Here is a 14,391-nt window from a genome sequence, read left to right on the forward strand (position 1 = left end):
CCCCCTCTTTTTTTCTCCCTCTCCCCATATCTCAGAGTGTGGATACTAATTAGCTGATGTGAATTGTTTCTACTACACAAATAGAAAAATATATATATAATGATATTCCTGCCTTCTAAAACTTTACACATTAGTACCACCGGTATAAGCTTGACATTTTTCTTAGAAATAATCAGTATAATAATCAGTGAACCCATCTTTTCTGCGGACCAGTCAACACTATGATATCATGACTGATGATATTCATCACACATTATCAAATTGCTCAGATTATTGCAAGACATAAGGGGAAAGAAAGCCTGATGGAAATGCCCTAAACACTGAACGGCTCTGTCGACTAAACCTACAGCAATCTCAGCATTAGAAACATTTGATTCATCACTCTAACTGCATTAGCTCAACAACTAACAATACATTTTCCCTCACATGTTCATTTGCTTTATTTATGTAATAGCCCACTACTGCAATCTCTGTGTGCATGTGTTTGTATGTAAGCGTGTGCGACTGCATGCACGTTACATAAGCAGAAATCACATTAATGAGATCATACACTGGTGTTGAAAGTGCTAATTAGTTGCCAGGCTGAGGGTGAGGAAACTAGGCGAGGATCCTAGTGACTTCAACCATTGTTTCCTAATCCCCCTCCACACATTCATAATTCATTCCATCATGGACGGCGATGATACAGCGCCGCTCGTTTTGTCTCTTTTTCTTTCTATCTGGTTGGGGAGATGATGGTTTTCTTTTTTTCCCTCCTGCTCTCTTTCCTTCTTGCTGTGAGGTTTCACTGCGATCATAATAAAATGTGCGAGCGAGGGATGTTCGCCTCGGGACCCAGCTGTCGGGCCACTTTGACAGCTTCATTTGTGGTGTCGCTCTTTGATCCTTCCTGTCACTGATATCCAACGCCACTGAACATACATTTGCCCCCCAACCCAAATAAATAAATAAATAAGGACTGAACTGTGCAGTGCAGATCCAAGTAAGGCGAGATTTTCAAGCTACTTGGCTGTTTGCTACATCTGCTGTGAACTCGCTAGCCTCCACCCCCTTTTGCTCTCCCTCCACTGTGGCGATGCAACGGCACCCTCAGGGCTGATCCCTTTGTAAATGCTCTCTGACACACACCCACCTACCCACAAATAAACACACACCAACACACACACAACCCTGTACAGAAATAACTGCAGAATCACTCCCAACACCAACTCCCTTTGCATCTAGTGCATATTCCCAAAGTGCACCATTACTGCATGTACAGAGGAGAGGTGTTGTTAAGATATGAACAGTGAGGTGCAACACGAAACAACAGAAAAATACAGATACACCTGGCATGATATACGGGTTAGGTTACGATACCGAGAAAAACAGATAGCAGGAGGGAGAGCCGGAGGGGGACTGATTATGATCGGTGCTGTCAAGTCTGAGATGCTGAGATGACAGATATATCAGCCATATCTGCTCTCAGTGATACAGATACAGAGCGACAGATATCAGCCCACACCGGCCTCCCACTACATGGACGCAACCACCTCAAAAGGAAATGATGAGCCAACAGAATCCAGGGCTGTTACTGTATGGCAAATGGCAAGTTTGTGTACTGAAAATCTGAAAATGATTGAATTTCTTATTATTTATGTTTCATTCTCATCACGAAACAAATGTTGAACATGTTAATGGCTAACAGACAAAACATTGGCATTTGGGATGTAACAATACAGACGTACACATTATCAACATAATGGGAAACGTTGGTAATGAACTTATCTGCAAAGGTAACAACATGTTGATACAGAACGAGTCTGCAAAACTTTTTTTTATGTCTTTTCCCTTCAATACATGAACTTGCTCATTGCACCTATAGCATGAGTCAACGCTTAAGTATTATGTTTGGGAACTCATCGCACCTGGTTAAGGTTAGAGAGACATCATACGCTTGATTTGATACTAAAAAATCTCTCCCTACACTGTAACAAATTTCCCCGTTAAATTACAGTAAAGAGCTGGCAGCTACAGGCTCCAGCTTCTAACTGTAATTCTACAGCATACCTACTGTAATGTACAACAACGGTTTCATACTGTAAAAAAGTATGACAGTACAGTGCTGTATAGAAAATGCATGAACAGTTCATTACCGTAGAATGTATTTACAGTATGACACTGCTAGAAGCTAATGATTTAAAATGTTACATTTCAAAATAAAACCCCTGAAAATTGCGAGCATAGAAACGACTCAAACAAGAGATGGCCTTACATTAAAAAGCTTTTATTAAAGCCAATGCAGTGTCAAACACATTCAATAACTGACAATTTTACAGTGATCACATTTTTGCAAAATACAAATATTAAAAGCACCATATAAAATTGTATTCATTAAAGTAAATTAGAACAAAAAACATTGTCAGTAATTACGTTATTGTACAATACAATCAGACCAGAACACTGCATCATGTTAAACAGATTCGCAACAATCTATATACAACTCTTATAGTTTACTAAATGTACCCCGCCTTCAGTATCACTTTTTTATTTAGTTATGGTCATTAGTGTAATAGAAAGCAAGTAAAAGAACAAATCTGGAACTGCACATTTGAGACAACTCGATAGAACTGAACAGAACACAATTTTGAAACTTGTTACCTTAAAAGGAAAAAAGAACACCAGCAGTGTGGGCGATCTCTCCTTCCTCCTATGTGGAGATGTGCTGTGGACTACATAAAGCCACACTCAAAGTCCAGGAGGTTTTTTATGAGGGTGGCCACATGGGGATTGACAGCTCCTGCCTTCTTCTGGACCAGCTTCCCTGTCTTTCTGGACACCACCTTCCCCTGGTTGGCCTTTGTCCCCCTTTCCAGGTTGAGACCAATGAAGCGCCTAAATAACAGAGAAAGCATATATATATTAGGTGTGGTATGTAAAGAATATTCACACTTAATACTAAACCCCATTGGAATAAACAAATACAAATTACAAGTATTCTGACCTCTGTGTCTACTAACAATGAGAGAATAATCTTATTTTCATCTAACATATGTGTGAATATTTCATATAAGCAAAAAATGTGAACATACAAGGTCTGATTTTTGTTCTACACGTTCTCACATCAAGGCTACAAGCTCAATCATGTTGCAACATATTAACCTTCAGAAAAATATCCAAATAATATTTAAGACTGCAGAAGATTTACCTTTGAACAAACTCCAGTGTCCTTGCAGCTTCCTCTTGGTATTGCAAGTTGAACACATCGTAGCTGGAGAAAACCGCAGCAGCAACGTGATGAAGCTTGGCTGGATGCCTTCACAGACGACGTGGCTTCAATGCTTATCAAGCAGCGTCACCAGCAACTAATGCAGACAACAATTATAGTTAATGTTCTGAAACCATATCAAATATATATATATTAACTCAGCTTGTTGATTCAATTGCTGAGAAATTCAATCAGGTATCTATGAAAATGAAATAACTCTCGCTGGTAACGCCGGTAGATCGCATGCCATTCTTTTCTAACACACGGGTCACCACGTATGCACAGTGAACCGCGTGAGCTACTGCAGCAGTCGCTGTCCTGCAAGCACCGCTCGTTAGCATGTTAGCATGCAACAAGTCACGTTATCGGCAAAAAATCAGTACAATACAATGTAGATTCAACACAAAATGACTGAACACGGTCATGCTAACTTTGATAACATCTAAATTACCTTGTTCAGTGAGCCACAGGGGCAGGATGGACGGTGTCCGCTGCGTGTTTGTAGGCGAGCTGAAGCAGCAGGTGGTGCTCGGTCTGCTTCGGTGCTTCGGTCAGAGTCCGTTGAAAATCGTCTTCTCAAATTCCCTCTTATTATTATTCTTCCATCCTGAATAAAATCACCGGTCTATGATATCTAAAGCTTTCTGTTCATTTTCTTTAGGTTGACTATGTGCTAACTAAGCAGTAGATACTTGATGCCGTGTGCTGTTGAAGAGTAAGGGGCGGGCTTAGTCAACTGAAAAAGGAAAAAATACTGTAGTATACTGCAAGATTGGACAGTAGCTGCTGTTAATTTTTTTTTTCTTCCAAGGCCTCAACTTTTGCTGGATTTAACTGTATTCAACTGTATTTACGAAGAACAGTACCTTGCTGTTGAGAATTTCTTGTATTTTTACAGCAATTTGTTACAGTGTAATTATAACTTAAGTGCTTTTGTTGCCTAAAGCTAAGGACACATTAGACTAAGGATGAGAACTCGTCTCCTGTGTCAAATGCTTTGTATGCCCACCACCTACTACAACCTCCGGCCTACAAGATGTGTGCACTCCAAGTGTATCACTTCCCTGACCAGAAAAATGCTTCCCCGTCAACATAATTCAGGCAGCCATTTATGTTTTATTTCAAACATAACAGGCAAAACCAATAGTAGTAGATACACATTTATCGGAGTCAGGGTTGAACAAGAATGCAACAAGAGATGTGAAAGAGCAGACTATGTTGTGAGACTCTGGTGACTGACTATCCTTTTGGCTCTGTCACGTGTTTCTTTTCTGATGTGAAAGGCATGAACCCAATTTGCCCCGCTGCAACCATCTGAACTCTGCTTCTCTGCTTCAGCATGTAGGTTTTTACCCACTAAAAATGCCTCACTCCAAATCTTTCACAAGCAATCACTAGGATCTAGGTGCCTGAAAAATAAAGCAGTTGAATTTCATTGTTGGTATCGCAAGTTCGCAGATATCTTCACAGCTATTCAAAAAGATTCAGATTTGTATTTCTAAAATCCACCATAGTAATAACTCACACTGAGGAAAGAATGCTCAACCAAACCATACATCACAAATTCATCAAATAAGCAAGAATATATTTATCCATTGTTACAAACTTTATTTGGCAAGGACACGTTTAGTCCCGGTAACGCTCAGATTCACATCACACTAGATATGGACATGATGTACATATAGGAGAACCTCCTTGAAGCATCTTTACTGTTGGCAGGCTCTGCCGCAGGCATTTTTAACTCTCAACCAGGCATGTGGGCATCAAAAATACAGACCGTACAGATACCGTCGGCGGAGGTGAATAGGCCTTCCAAGACAGAAAAAGAGAAGAAAGGAGAATGTGGTGCAGCCCAACTTTCACTCAGAGTCATTTTTCTTTAAGGATCTAAGAATGTGTGTGTGTGTGTGTGTGTGTGTGTGTGTGTGATGAAGAGATGGAGAAGAGAAACAGAAAAGGCGAGAACAGGAAGGGAGAGAAAGTGAGGATGAGAGGGAGGAGGCAGCAGAGCCACCTTTAAACTTCCACTCCTTTGTCAGATGTGCACAAGTACAGGCTTGGGAGCTGGTGGCAGGCTTACAGTATATGGAGAGCACTGGGAGAGGCTCACCTTGAGGGGAAGAGCAAAAACCTCCAACATCCACACTCCTTCATGAGACTGTGTAATAAGCAGAGAATGGATAGATACCGGTAAGGTGCATATGAAGGATAGTGGAAACAGAAAGGCCGCAGAGTGAGGCTAACCTTGAGAACAACGAGGGGCAGGGGGAAGGTCTACCACACTGTGATAAGAGGGGCTCCTTCAAAGGGCTGGAGGAGGAACACTCAGACAGGAGGGCTAGGCAGGCTGACTGATTGCAAGATACAGCCCAAGGGTCACACTCTGACACAGTGAGGGCAGAGATACTGGACACACACACACACACACACACACACACACACACACACACACACACACACACACACACACACACACACATACCAGGCCCCACAAGACCCACCACTATATCCCTCTGACCAGCTCTTCATCATTACAAGTCAAACTCAAGATGAAGAGAAGACATATTACAAAACAGATAGAGTGATAGGAGGCCAGATGGGAAGAGACAGTTCAGGGAGGCTCGACAGTAATCTAAATGTCCTTTCCTATGATTGTCATTGGCATTCTTGTAGACTGGCATGTAGCAGTACAATATGTCAAATAATACCACTCACCGTTCAGTCTGCTGTAAAGGGTAGACCTGTTTCCATAATGTCATGAGGAAAAAAACATCTCAAAAAGATGCTTCCTGCAAGCCTAGGTCCTGCATCCAAAGAATCCATCAAGATCACTAAATGTCTTTAGTTGCAAATTCAATCAAACAGACTGTTCTTAACAGTCATGACAAAGCCATCCAGGGGAACATTTTATTTTTTTAAATGACAGAGAAAAAGAATTGATTCCTGCAAAGGCAATTCACCTCAGAGGAAAAATTCCAAAGCTTTCCCTTTATGTTTCAATTTTTTTTTTCTTTCCCTCCTTCCCCTTTTTCTTTGTCTTCTGTCAAAAACAACTTGGGCTAACATCGCAAGCTGTCACATCAAGGCCATCCCCTGCATCTTACAAAGGGGAGAATTCTGCAGTTGGATGGAGCGGCAAAGCTCTCAGACACCCAACCATCGTTTACACACAGGAGGTGTAAAGATTGAGGAAAGAAAAGGCTTTTTCTATTTGAACCAGAGTTTGTGCCCTGAGGACAAACCCATTATAGCACACAGAAGGAAGTTTTCTATGCAATAACTGAATAAATAGATATGGATGAAATGCTCAGAGTAGTAGCAGATCTAAATTCCAACCTTTTAAGCTATTTAAAAACAATGTAAGAATTTGAAGCATTGAGAATCTTTTTTCTTCCAAATGATTACGGTGTCACATGATTGTTATCCGTCATGTACAGCACAGTACATAAGGAGGGCTTGCTTACCAACCCACTCTGAACATAGCTACGATGTAGCTGCAACATGATCACAACCCAGTGCTATAACAGAGTCTTTCATCATGTCTGAGTGGACAAACACACACACACACACACACACACACACACACACGCTTTCAACATCAGCAGATGCTTTCAACTATTAACATCATAGAAGCCGGATAAGTGTGCCCCCTCTTTTGCAACAACCACTGGGGAGGTGAGAGGCCTTGTAGTCAACATGCTGAAAGACTGCTCGATGATCAAAGACTCAGAAAAACATGACCCATGATGGTTTCTCTGAGAAGATAGGACAGAGAGGGAGCGAGAGCAGGTAAAAGCATAAAGAGTTGAAAGAAACATATCGTAAAGATCTGCAAAGGTGGGGGAAACAGAGAGTGGGAGGCAAGGGGAAGGAAGAGTGCAAGCACACACTTACCATTTGCCACTGATAAACACTACCTGCTCACCACATGTACACCTTATGCTGATCTTGCTTGCTTAGATTCAAATTAGAATTGTTCTGAGTTAGTTTTAAGTTCATAAATACAGAGGATTTGTCAAGAATGTGCATTTGGATTCCTGAAAATTAGGTTTGGGCTTATTGTTCTTTAATTATTGTGAATTCAGTTTGACATGTTGAACCAACAGCATGGTGCGATGGTATTGGGCATGAAACCCAATTAGTTAATGCTGGTTTATCATACTGTCATCACTTACCTTGAGCATGGTAAGGTAGAGAGTTTCACACACTTGTCGCAAGAATGTCAAAAGGCTGTCTAAATGTCCTGCTGACTCATGTAATACTGTAGTTAAAGTATTTAAAATCTAAACAATACCCAACCCCTCACTGTATTTTTCAATATCTATGGAGTCTAGGTAGTGAAGATCTGTAAAAATAGGATATGCATGTACGGATAAAAGAGGATACTGATGAGAGCAATGCATACAGGTGAGGAGAGGAGAGGAGAGGAGAGAAGAGGATCAAAACAGAAGGTTGATTCCAGCAGTGTTCACTCTAGCTGTCTATAGATTTGTCAAGACAAGTGTACAGACAAGTGCACCTCTGTGCTTACCTGTATGGCACAAGGACAGGAGGGCGGAACAGACTATTTCAATTCAGTGAAAGCGTGTCTGAGTAGGTCTAAGTGTGTCTGTGCGTGGGTGTGTGTGTATGTGTGTGTGTGTGTGTGTGTGTGTGTGGGTGTGTGTGTGTGTGTGTGTGATTGCATACCTGTCTGTGAAACAAGACAAAGAAAGAGAGAGAGAGAGAGTGATGAAGAAAGGCAAAGAAAAAGTGGAAACAGGTGTAGAGAGAGCCTATGGACAAAAGGTGGAGGCGCAGAGTACAAAGATGACCACATTAGAATATAAATCCAGGGCCTCAAGCACTCTTGGCACTTAAAGAGCCCCTAAAGTCAAGTGTCAACTATTATGTGCCATCAGTGGTGACACAGGGTCACATTGCAGGACGGATGAGGTCAGTAACGGTGCTCACCCTCTCTCTGAACATGCACCATTAAACAGTCCCACAGTGTACAAAAAGGACTAGCTGTCATTTGGGTGGAAAATATGCTTTGCAGTGACAAGAACATCTATCCAGCTTTTTACACAGGATTTCCTTGTACAGGATGAGACACTGTCTCTGATATTTAATGAGGTGAACACAGTCAATATTTGCATAGACACATTTAGCTAATGCTATGATATTTTTACATAATATGCGACACGTGCATTAAAGGTGGTAACACTTACAGATGTACCTCATTTCCTCCGATTAACTATCAAACAGGTACAAACAGAACGCACAGGCAACATGCTGAATGTATAAAATTGCTCAGTTGTTTGCTGCTAAACCAGCTCTGTAATTACCTGACGGATGTTTTAATTGTCGCATGTTCTACTCTTAATATTACTCAATGCTTTAGCAGCCCTCCAAGTGAGATTGATTGGATAAATCAGTCGGAATTATGGGAAAACAGGAGGCCTGCCAATCAGCGATGTGTGAGTGAGTTTGTGTGTGTGTGTGGCTGGGGACGTGCCAGCACATGAGCACATGTACATGTTTGTTGGGAAGTGTGCGTATCGATGTGTGTGTGTGTGTGAGAAAGTATATAGGGCTGACAGCTGGGCTTGTTCAAAAGGCTTACCGAGCATTCTGCCTGTTTTGGAAGCAACAAGCGCATAGTCTATCTGAACAGGGATCTAAAACCTGTGTCAACAGCAGAGTACAACTGGTGTAAACAGCCACTGAGTAAACATGCTATCATTCACATACCAATGGAGAAGCAGCTCTGATTTATTTTAGTGCAATACGCTACAGTATAAGAGGTGACAAAAAGACAACTGTATTTGTCGCAGGGCAAACAGAAAGAGTTAATAAAGACTAACGCTCCAATTCTGAGAGACCATCGTTTGAGTTTTCATGTTGTCATGTGTTGTGTGCGTTTCCAGTGCTTAGTGCTAGTATGTGTGCGTTTGTGCGTGCAAGTATACTCTGTTTGTGAATTTGTGTATATCGGATGTCGATGTGTGTACTCGAGTATGATGCTGCACTGTGTGTCTGTGTGTGTGTGTGTGTGTGTGTGTGTGGACATGTGTGTCAGTTCATCAGCATGTCGGCGTCACAGCCCTTCACTAAGTCCCAGATTAACAGTGACAGGCAGAGATCCCTCTAATTATCTCTTCCTGGACCACATGCAAATGGCAGAGTCGAGCGTAGAGCACTGATTGGCTGGGGCAGCCTGGGCGCTGCCGACGGGCTAATGAGCCTGGCGACAGGATACAACCTCGTGATGTACCACCAAAACAAAACCTCACCGTCACACAAGTTCGTTCACACAGTAGCGCACACAGACATTATGTTTTAAGCATTGATCTGCATGGTGCCCTTTTTGAGAGTGACTTACACTGAATGAGTATAGAGAAGTCTTGAACATGATATTTAGCTAAATCAAAATTTAGCTCTTACGTGTTTTTCCAAGGGGATGATCTCTCTAACCACTTTGCTGCAATGGTGCATCAGCACACACACGTATGCAAATACACATTAACATTAACAATTGTCTTTGTATATGTAAAATTACTATTATTCATTCAATCACGAGCAATATCAACGTTAAAATACAGAGTTTTACAGTATACTCCTTCAATACACTCATCAAACAAACATGAAAGCTAGAAGCCTAACTCAGCGTCACTTCCAGAGGGTCTGAATAAAGATGGCACACGGAATAGAATGGTAAGAAAATGATGGACTGGAACAGACGGTCACAGTCTGGCTGTTGACAATGGACTGCTGTAGTCAGCTAAAAAGTCAACTCAGTAAATCAGCATGAAACATGGCACCGGCGTCAAACAGTCCATCGCGTCTTGAACTGAGTCCCAGTCCATCTTAACTGGTTGACAAAACTGGTTCCAGGGGCATTTTGCTGACAGAGCTTCCAAAAACAAATACCCAGCGGACATAGAAGAATTTCTAAGCCAACGTTTCTACAAAGTTCCCAAAGTCAGTTATGGTAACGAAATACCTGCTGGTAAGAAGTGTAGTTCATATCATCTCAGCGAACATTGTGCTGTGGCAATACTATGTTTTTGTGTTTGCAGTGATATCACATTTTTAGATAATAGTAGACATTAATACTACTAGGCTCCCAAATGACAGCCCATAATTTCACTCAATGTAATGTGGCAAGGCTCAATTGGTATTTTCTTGAGACACTCATCATTTTGAGTAGGCTGTACAAGAGATGATAGACTATAAACCGGGCTGTCATTAGTTTTTGCTTCGGATTTTCACAGTGAAAAACAAAAACAATAGTGTTAAATAAATAGGCCATAAAGTTGCTGAATCATGGCTCTCTTCATACAGCATTCATAATAACCTGTTTTAAATAGCTGCACATAAGGTCCGTGTAGCAAAAAATGATCTTGCCAGAGAGTAGTTCTGCTTTGTGAGGCTCCAACTGGTGTCATCCCTAAAATTCTGGCATAAAACAACAGAAAATCCTCAACTCCACCATCAATTACACATACTGAAGAAATAAGCATGGCTTTCTATCGACGTGTGGAGCACTGTCCTTATATTTGTACCATTAAAGTACCCCAGTGTATTTGGGAAGCCTTGTGACTTGCCATTTTTAATCAGGAACGGGTGGGTGGCTTTGTTTTGTCCCTGTTCCATCCAGCATTTCTCTCCATCCTTGGAGGGCTTTGCAGGAGATTAAGTGGTATTTTCATTTAGCTCTGGTGTACAGAGTCTTTCCAACTATTTAGCCATCCGAAGTTGGAAGTTGGAACAATCATTTATCTTGTGAAATTATCCAAAATCACAATATCTGTGAAAAAGAGGTCAGGTGAAACTGCAGAAAGTTCACAACACACAAAGGATAACCAGATAATCCCGTTGAAGAGCTTGCCTTGTGGCATAAGTACCTTGCGCAGACAATCCTGTCAGTGAATACAGCGATATTATTGTAGCTAATGTTAACAATTGTAACCAATTCAAACCCTTTGGGAGTGGAGATTGCAGCAGTGAAATGGTTTGAATGTGATATGTGATATAATAACCAGAAATAGATGGGAAAACTCATTTACACATGGCTGCATATCCATGAAGGAGGCATGCACATTCCACTGCTGAATGTGACCCTGAAAGCTCTGTACAGAGGAAATAACAGGCGGAAGTGTGACTTTGTCAGAACATACACTTAGAGCTGGACAAAGTGAACACATATTCCTCGGCCTAACCGATGTAAAATCTTTGCCCCTCTCTCAACTTTCATATTTAATAGGTTACAAGACAATCTGGATAGCTGAGGTTCGAAAAAAAAATGCACCTGTATAGCACCTGATAGTACAGAGAACAAAGCAATGTGCAGTGATGACGGATGTCTTGTGCCTCTAGAATGGTTTGACCATGACCGCTCTCTGAGAAGATAGATTTGCCTCGACCCTCCAGATCGTTTTTAGAGAGACAAGACAAATATTTCAGATGTATCAAACCGAGGCACCACGCTGGAGGTGAGAGGAGGTAAAGGGAGACTGAGAGATAAATACAATATAGGGTAGAGAGAGAGAGAGAGAAAGAGGGAGAGAGGGAGAGAAAGAGGGAGAGAGGTGGGGGAGTAAAAGTGTGGCCGGCCTGCCTGCCTGGCTGACAGTTGACTCTGTTGGATGTGACTTTCACAGTCTGCTGGCGGTTTGTGTGGAAGCCATCACATCTGTGACTGGCCGTTTGATTAATGAGCCTCTCAGCTTGTCTGTGCAGTTTGAGGAGGGGCCACGGCCTTATCCCAGGCATCACTGATTTATTCGCCTTTGGAGCAAACCTCCAAATATCACACACACTGAAATATAAGAGCGAACATTCACACACATGCAGGCAGACACATGTACGCCCTCCATGATATGCATACAGTATACAAGTTGGTGCAGTGCAGATGCGTACGCACGCAGGCAGGCTCGGAGAGAGACTTGTGCGCACCGCCACCTGCTTACGGCTAATGAAAACCTCAATGTGTCAGGGCTGTCCAGGGGTAGCGAAGACAAAACACACCATGTATAACCAAGCAGACAAAAGATGTATTCTGTCTCCACCAACACAAACTCCCATCCCTAGCTGTCAGTCAGCAGAGGGGACACACACAAGGGGATCGACGAGAGAAGAAAGAAGCCCTTCCTCAATGACACATCACACTCTCCTGATTTTCAAAAGTGACAAGTCTTTTGAATTTCTGGCCTCGCAAGACGGAGAGCCTGACGATGGCTTGAGAGCGCTTCTTCTTGTTTCTTTGGCAGCGGCAGCCATGAAATGTCACTCTGGCTAACCTTGAAGCTCTTTTCCTCCCGTGTTGTTTAATGCTTCCAAGACTAGGGCAACCGACTGCTCAAAATGGTACGCTAACGTCGCCCTTTAAGTCAGATAAATGATTCCAGAAGTACTTCCAGGTACATAAATGTGCATTAGCATGTGCATACCCTCTAACAGACACATTCATGTACTCAAGTGCGCACACACACACACACACACACACACACACACACAAAGCCCCACCAACCACGAGCGCGCACCCCCTCATTCCCTGAAGCGTAAAGTAAGACCATTAATCCAGACACACTGAGATCCAGCTTCTCCCCAGGTTGATCAGCGTCCGTGGAGGAAGACGAACATTCTGACATATTTGTTTTTATTTTATTCCCTGAGAAAAAGGCCCGCCATATGGCAGAGCCCAGGAACAGATGGCTATTGCCCACTTCCTGAAAGCACAAGCGTCTATCGCTGCAATTTAAGGAGCCGCTCAAGCAAGAGAATGCCACAGACTGGCATTTTTCCACAAACTGCTATTGTTATGGACCTGAGGGGTAACGGCAACAATGAGCCAATGCAGAGGAACTGCTTTAGTGTTCAGTAGTTACAGTGTAGCTTACCATATTAAGCTACAAAAGCTATGGGTCAATGCTGCTAGCACTCTCTTACTGTCAATGTGTGATATAAAATCGCGAGAACGAGTGCTCACTCTGAACATTAGCGGTAAAAAATAGCACAAAACATTGTTGGCCAAATATGTACGGTTTCCTGGTCAACGCATGAAGTCTGTTGTCCCATGCTGGTTCTAGGAAACGGCACCTGGAGCAGTGGACCAGCATTGTATATGTAAGCATGAATGTCCTTGGATGATATTAGGTCCTTATGATGGAGTGGAGGAGCCGCCCTGTGACACATCAAGCTTCATCTCTCATACTTGGCTACCTGTTATCAACCAGGTCAAGGGACCTTCTCTGACATACAGACACAAGGAAAGTGTCTCAAAAAGTCACCTTGGCAGATGACAGTTAAAATGTGACTTTCCTTTGTGGCAATGCTCCACACTTCTTTCAGAGATTGGCTTTGTTTTCTTGGATAAAAAAGAAAGATGACAGAAAAGAGTGTGGTTTATGAAGGCCTTGTGACACAACAAAAGAAAGTTGCTTCCATTAGTTCCAACATACCATACATAGGGGTAGTGTTGCTTTTCACTTTTCCATACAAAAGCCTGCTGTGAAAGAGTAACATGTGTTCATTCAAGAAAAGAGGATTTCAAAGGGTAACCAAGGACAAACAGAGGAGTTATCCATAGATCACTAGTTTCAGAGAAACTATAGTTGAGTCACTTAGCACGTCGACGCCGTGCTTCTAAAGTACAACGGCTCATAATTTAAAGTTATAGGGTGAGGGAATGTGGACACATTTCCATCCATAGATCATGACAATTAACACAAAATACCTTGGTGAGTAATTTGTTCAAGGTGGAATGTCAAGCGCATATTTAACCTGGGTATGTAATGCCATTGCTTCCGGCTTTTCAGACAAGAACCTTGCTCTAGAGCTGCTATAGACTCATAATAAAGGAACTGAGTGAATACACATCAGGATGGTTGATCCTATTGAGGTCTGGCATAATGACTGTAAGATGTGGTATTTCTGCAGTATTCTTCTTTTCATAAGTCAACTGTACAAATCTATCAGTCTATAGGTCCCCAACCTGTTTCCCAAGCAACCCCTTTTATATTATTGAGTCAACGGACTTCTGACATTCTTTCATATCATACTCAAGACCTACAATAAAAGTACAAAATAACTGATAAACTGTAAGATTAACCCAAAGAGTGAACGCAAAAACTGAGCTTTGTGTGAAATGAGCGATTTGG

The 14,391-nt window shown here is 42.1% G+C and overlaps 1 protein-coding gene and 1 long non-coding RNA gene across 2 annotated transcripts in view; both read right to left on the bottom strand.

The window, feature by feature from the left end:
• The window catches only part of kiaa0825 (KIAA0825 ortholog), a gene marked incomplete at its 5' end in the record, with an annotated part of 105,612 nt that overhangs the window by 42,109 nt on the left and 49,112 nt on the right, over nucleotides 1-14,391 (bottom strand). The gene's annotated exons all lie outside the window — the stretch shown is intronic.
• Nucleotides 2,165-4,096, bottom strand: LOC306696869. Its single transcript, XR_013767113.1, has 3 exons — nucleotides 3,699-4,096; nucleotides 3,188-3,344; nucleotides 2,165-2,874 (listed from the first exon to the last, which is right to left on the bottom strand). It is a non-coding gene; the product is annotated as an uncharacterized lncRNA (long non-coding RNA).

This window comes from Pholis gunnellus (assembly GCF_910591455.1).
Source record: "Pholis gunnellus genome assembly, chromosome: 6".
Taxonomy (NCBI): domain Eukaryota; kingdom Metazoa; phylum Chordata; class Actinopteri; order Perciformes; family Pholidae; genus Pholis; species Pholis gunnellus.